The sequence below is a fragment of the Cynocephalus volans genome, chromosome 6, assembly GCF_027409185.1.
Source record: "Cynocephalus volans isolate mCynVol1 chromosome 6, mCynVol1.pri, whole genome shotgun sequence".
Lineage (NCBI taxonomy): Eukaryota > Metazoa > Chordata > Mammalia > Dermoptera > Cynocephalidae > Cynocephalus > Cynocephalus volans.
In genome coordinates, this window is record NC_084465.1 from 112,670,568 (window position 1) to 112,677,479 (window position 6,912).

Genomic DNA, 6,912 nt, shown 5'->3' on the forward strand with positions numbered 1-6,912 from the left:
CTTCACATATTCCTCCCCCCCACCTCTCCATTTTCCTTCCCCTCTCCCAGCAGTCCCCAATGACAGAACTGCCCTCCTTCCCTGAGCCTGCCTGTCTCCCTGCACCCCACCCAAACCCTAGATACCACCCCCTAATTTGAAGCTTCTTTCCCCATCTGAAAGGGGGCAGGGACAGAGCATGCAAGCCAGGCTAGGCAAGGCAAAACCCCGTGTGCCTCAGTCAGAGGTCAGAATATTGGGCTGTGGTCCATGTGGCCTCCAGGAGATGGTCCTTGGCAGACAATCCTCACAGAGCTATTGTAGGAATCACACAAGCAAACAAGTGTGGAGGCGCTCTGTAAACACCTGACTGGATGGGCATGGGGTGGGAGTTGATAACACTGTCTCCTGTGGGCCAGCCCTGCTCCTGCCTAGCTCTAGCATAAGATTGGTTTCTATACAATCACACTCTATCTCTGATCTCACCCGGTCTTGGGACTCAGGTTCCCCTCTCTGAGCCTGGTGGGCCATGCAGAGGCTTGTGCTGTGGGGTGAGTATGGCCATGGTCTGGCAGCTGGAGTCCTGCTCACCTGTAAGCTCAACTGTGGTGTGGCAAGTGCTTTTGGAGGAATACTTGGGATGCTGGAGCATTCCCCCGCTGCCCCCTGGACATCCCATTGGCATGTTCCAGGAGGACAGGCACTATGTTTGCATTGTCCCTGCTGATTCCCCAGCATCCCACATGGGACAGGCACAGAGAACCTTGAGAAAGGCCTGATCACTACCTGGGTAATTTGCAGCTTCTGGTCCTTGGGATCTGGGTCCATTTCCCAAGGGTGTGGAGGAAGAGGGAGAGGCTGTCCCAGGAAGGGCTGAGGAGGGTGAGCTGGCTCAGGGCACACTACCCACTTCCTACCCCAGCCCTGCTGCAGGGCCAAAGGTCCCAGCGCTATTAAGTTCACATACGGGGGAAGGTGAGCCCGTGGGCAGAGGCAGAGATGGGGGACCATCTGGGAACAGGATGGCTGGCCAGACCCAAGGCATGCAAAAGGCGTCTCAGGCATTCCCTGATTTTGGCTGCTCAGGAAGGGGGGGGGGCGGAGTGCCTGGCAACAAGTTGGGGGACACAGCAGCCCCTATGACCTAATACTCACCTCTCTACCTTATCTCCTGGCTGATTTTGATCCCAGGGGTTTGATGATTTCTGAGAATGTTCGAGGTAGGTTCTGGCTTAGGGGTGGGAACTCAAGGCTTATTGGTCTCTGATTCCTGGGAAATGCCCCACGAGTCTCCCTTCCTCCCTGCTTCCACTGCTTCCTCACACACACTGTTCCAGATCATGGAAGTGCTGCCTCTCACCTTCCTTGACCCTGGACCCACCACAGCCTTGTGCTGCAGCTGCTCAGAGTTGGAAGAGAGGAGGGAAGAGGCAGAAGCTCAGTCAGAGCCATGACTGTGAAGAACTTGGGGATGGAGAACTTCCATTAGTCATGAAGGAGACATAGCCTCCACTCCAGTCATTACCTGTGAGCAAAAGTTCTGACCTAGAGGCTCACAGTGTTTTCCCTAAGGATCGGCTGGAAGAAGCCAGGATTGGGATTCCAGCATCCTTAGCTCAGGAATCCTGTCACCAGAGAATCCCAGACTCCTCTTCTCCTGGACCCCAGGGATCTCACCCACATAACTAATATGCGTCTCTCCACCAGTGTCAGCTCTCTGGGCTAACTACAGGCTGAGACACATCCTAGGGCACTCCTAAGTGATAGGATAAAAGAGAGGGACGGAAGCCCTGCCTGCTGTGTGTGACCTCTCTCAGGCTTGCCAGCCTCCTCCATCTGGAATCCAGCTGAGCTCCAGGAGTGAAGTAAAGGAATCTCTAGGAGTTCAAAAAGCAGAGTTGTCCAAGTTCATGCACTCAACACCCAGGAAGGGCTCGCTCAGTTAAAAAAAAGCTGTATTGTGAAAGGGTAAATGGATGAATTACTGAATTTGGTTTCTAAGCCAATGGCTTACTAGAAATAGCAAATTAGAAAAAAGAAAAAGAAAAATTATTTTAAGGAGATCTGCACCTCCCTTTTGACTCCCCCTTTCCTTTCCTCCCCTTCCTGAACAATTACATCTCAAAGCCTCTAGGAGCAGACAGAGCAAGATAGGCATCTGCTGGAGGTGTGGAGCAAGGCATGGTGGGCCAGAGCAGTGTGTCAGAGCACTGGCAGGGGAAAAAGTGTGTCCACATGGGGGTTGTGTAGCACGGGTTGTCACAGCCTGACAGGGTCAGGAGGGCATGGACCAAGGGAAGGAGACTGTTTGCACTGGCTATTGATCAAATAAGTACAGACAGTCCCCTGCTTGTGATGGTTTGACTTACAATTTTTTGACTTTATGATGGTACAAAAGCAATACACATTCAGTAGAAATTGTACTTCAGATTTCAAATTTTGATCTTTTCCCAGGGTAGCAATGTGCAGTGCACTACTCTCTCATGATGCTGGGCAGCAGCGGCAAGTCACAGTAAGTCACATCTCCCAATCAGCCACATGATCATAGGGGTAAACAACTGACACTGAACCCTATGGCATACTGTATTCAGTAAATTATATGAGATATTCAACACTTTATTACAAAATAAGCTTTATGTTAGATGATTTCGCCCAACAGTAGGCTAATGTAAGTGTTCTGAACATGTTTAAGGTAGGCTGAGCTAAGCTATGACGTTTGGTAGGTTAGGTATATTAAGTGCATTTTCGACCTAACAGTGTTCCAACTTATGATGGGCTTATTGGGACATAATCCAACCATATGTTGAGGAGCATCTGTGTGTGTGTATATATATATATATATATAAGGATGATGAGAGTAAGGTTTCTCACTGTCAGAGAAAGGAGACACAAATATGGAAAGGGAGAAAATTCGGATCGCCCTTGTGGTGTTGGATTGGAGCTGGAGGTATTGAGTGGACTTACGATTTTCAATAAATGTATAGATAGATATAGAAATAAGCATATATGTATATATATGAATGTGCACACATATGCATGTATATGTCCATATACTACTTAGCTCTGGAAGGCCTTGGAGCAATGCCATCCAAATAATGAAAATAATGAAAAGTTTTAAGGAAATCAAAATTAAGAAAAGGGTGAAGTGCTGTTCTAGAATAATGGAGGCTAAAGAGACATGACAACCAAATGCAATGTGTGATTCTGAATTGTATCCTTTTGCCGTAAAGGACATTTGGGTTAAATGGCAAAACTTGACTAGGTCTAAGATTTCAATGGCAGTTAATTTCCTAACTAATGTGACTCCTGGGAAAAGCATGGAAACTTGAGCAGGCCACCCCCTCAACTAGCCACAGATTCTCCTCTTGGGGGAAGCAGATGTCACAGAATAACTGGATTTTAAAGCTAGAAGGAACCTCAGAGTCTTGGGACGTTTTGCTGTTGGGAAAACAGAATAATTTAATCAGGCCCCCTTGCCTTGGGTCCAGTTGGGGGTGGCACAGTGCATTCTTTGTAAACAAGTTGTGTGTGGGTGGAGTTAGTGGCATGCGCGGCACCATGGTTTGGCTGGTGTGAACTGCTTCAGTCATCTGTCACGGGCGGCCATGCTCTCAAACCTACGGCTTCCGAGGAACTGTTTGCCAGTTACCTAACTCATAGACTTGCATGTGAGGGGTCTGGTCACCCAGCCTGGCGTGTGAGGGGTCTGGTGACCCAGCCTGGCGTGTGAGGGGTCTGGGGACCCAGCCTGGCGTGTGAGGGGTCTGGGGACCCAGCCTGGTGTGTGAAGGGTTTGTGACTCAGTCTGGACAACAGGCTTGAGGGGTCTGTGAGCTCCAGACCCAGCCCTAGCTCAACAATTGGCCCAGCCAGTGCAGGATTACGAGCAGGTAAAAGAGCTCAACATTTACACATTGGTGATTACTATTAGCTTGTCCACACTGAGGCCAGTAGAAAACTGAAGTTTTTCTACCCCCATACCAGCTCCAGCAGTGCACTCTGGTAATATGTGATTCTCTTTGTCTGCCTGCCTGTCTCCCCAACTTGGGGGCAGTGATTTATCCTGTGACCTCAGTTCTCTGAAAGTTCTCAGAAGAGTTGTTGATTTTTAGTGTGCTTAGCTTTTTACTTGTTGTTAAAATACAATGATGACTTCCAAGCTCCTCATATGCCAGAGAGGAAACTGGAAATACACCTCCTTTTTCCTTCTTTGAAACATCCCCCTACTTCTCATTCTTGCCCGTTTGGTTTGGATGAGATTAATTCCCTCCCTAGTAAGGTCTGACCTTTCATTCTTATTTCTTAAAATTCTCTTGCCATGGCCCATATTAAGGGGATTTGCACAGAGTAGGCAAGACTTGTAAAGGGCCTGTAACACTTTAAACATTTTCAGGGCTTACCCACATAGAAACAGCCGTACTGGGTGCACTGCTTATGCCTGGGGCATTTCTCTGACTGTGACCGTGGCAGAGGCTCACATGGTGGTACAGTGAGAGGTCTTAAAATGAAGGATTCTCTTTGGAAACAAGCCCTGCTTGGTTTAGTTTGAGGCTGCCCATCTTTGATGTGACATTTCTTTCCAAGCCATGTGACAGTTCTCAGTGATGGTGTAATGGGCCTCACCTCATAACATGACTGACTCCATTTTTGTCCTAGTTGTGAACTTTAAGCAGCTAAATGCATTTCTGTGCTCTGTAGCTCTGTGGTCACAAGCCTGTTCCTGTGTTAGCAAGAAAACCACAGACTGCCAGCTCTTTCCTGTGCAGATGAGAGACAGAGTTGCTCTCTAAAGCAGACCCCTCCCCAAGTAACCATACTTCCTGCCCTTGTACCCAGGTATGATAAAGACCCTTACCCAAAAAGCCTCTTTACCTAGTTTTAACTTGTATCCACAGCAACCTAGTTAACCATCTGTTAAAAGACCCCCCAATTTAGGGGACTCTGCCTGGAGACAGGCAGAAGAGCCAATAAAAATGGCCTAACATTTGCTCATTCTGGCTTCTGTATCCAGCTTTGCTAGACAATTTTAGAAAAACGTGTTTTTGTGGAAAATTTTATGCTCTTCTGTAACCTGCATATTCTGGCTTGTGTAACCCAGCTTGTTTCCTGCACCTGCAGCACCTGTGAGCCAATAGAATGTGGTTTTGGTCTTTATAATCTCTCCGTGAGTAGGGTCCGGAGCTGATCTCTGACCATACTGCCTGGGGAGACAGCCGCCTGCCAGCAGGAGAAATAAACCTTCCACAACCCCCAAGTATTTTTGTGTGGTGTCCGCCTTATTGGAACTGCACCTCACAACAATGGTGCTGCAGCTCCCACAGGTACAGAGAAAGTTAAGAACAAAAATATTAAGTTTCAAGTATATAAGGAATGAGAGAGAAGCCAGAGACCTACTGAAGAACTTTGTTTTTGTTTTGTTTTGTTTCTTTTTGAAGCATGGAAAACAAGTCTTTCATGTTACTCTGGTCATAAATACAATTTTAACTTCAAAAAATAATAATAATTCCATCCCTAGCTCCAAAGATGGGTCTTGATTAAGTTGATTCCTCCAGTATGTCCCTACCCTTGGTCAACGACAGCCAATGGGACATGCAGAAATATGTGCTGGAGTTTCTAGGACAAAGAAACTTCCTCTTCTCTTCCATTGGGACTTATTTAAAAAATGTTCTCTCCTTCCCTGAATGTGAAGCAGAGGATTTGAGGTTAGGACTGAGACAGCCATTTGCTACCTTAAGGGTACAGCCTGAGGGTAAAACCAACATCATAAAAGGCAGAGTGGAGATACAAAAAAGAGATCCTGGCTGAGTAGGCAGGTAGCTGTTTGCTGACTAGAAGTTATATATGTACCCTGTTTGAGACTTTCGCAAGCCACCTGTCCCTGTTTTTGCCTCTGCTGGGAAGTCTTACTTCGCCACCTATGGACTGTAACCTCTCAAGTATTAACTGGGCAGGACTCAGCAAGCCAGAATTCCTCTTTTGCATAATGGGCCAAACCAATGAGGACTGAACAAGCTTGAATCCCTCATTTGCCTAGAGGGCCTAGTGGGATCACGGACAGGACCTTTTGCTTCATAAGACAATCCCTCTCTTTGTTCTGGCAGTACACACTTTCATTTTGTACTGAAGACAATGTCTTCCAGGTTTGCAAACTGTTTGCCAAATAAAGTCCCTCTTCATTTCCAAATGTCTTTTCAGTGAAATTTTGTTAGATCTATACTTTTCATTGTTTGTGCCAGTTCAAGTCTTTCTATCTTAAATATAATGCAAACCAAATGTCTACTGTCCCATTCCCATGCTACAAACTTTGGAAAACAAATTATTCTGTAACTACCTGCCCATTTAGCTTTACAGTTTATGTCCTGCCAAGAATGGAAGTTTAGTAAGAATAGGAGACAGAATATTATTTTGGAAGAGGTACTAACCTTCAGGATTTGGTGCTACTAAGAGGCAGTCAGGAGATATGTCTGAACAGGAGGACTGTGGAACCTAGTGGGCCTATCAGATTCTGTCTTTCCTTGGCCTTCACTAAGTGCGCATGTCCATCAACGGGTTATCAACCCAAGAGAATTAGGCAAGGACATTGTCTGGTCATTATAATATGATGTGTGGGCTGATGGTGGCATAAGAAATTGTACCAAGACCTCAGATGCTAGATCTAGAATATATGGCAGTTTCTGCAACCATATGAAGTAGCTGAGCTGGAATTTCAGGGTCAACATGGTTGGGGGTGGGGGTCAGAGGCTTCATAGTCCCTCATTCCCCACCCAGAAGGGCCTCATCTGGACACCACCCCTCATGCATCTCTGATAAGGACTTGAGAGCACTTGTTTTCACATTTAGCACAGTAAATTTCACTATGAGATTTTCATTTTCCCCAAACTTTTGACTCAGGCCTCTGAACAGTGGCCTCAGAGCCATCCTTCCTGATTCTGC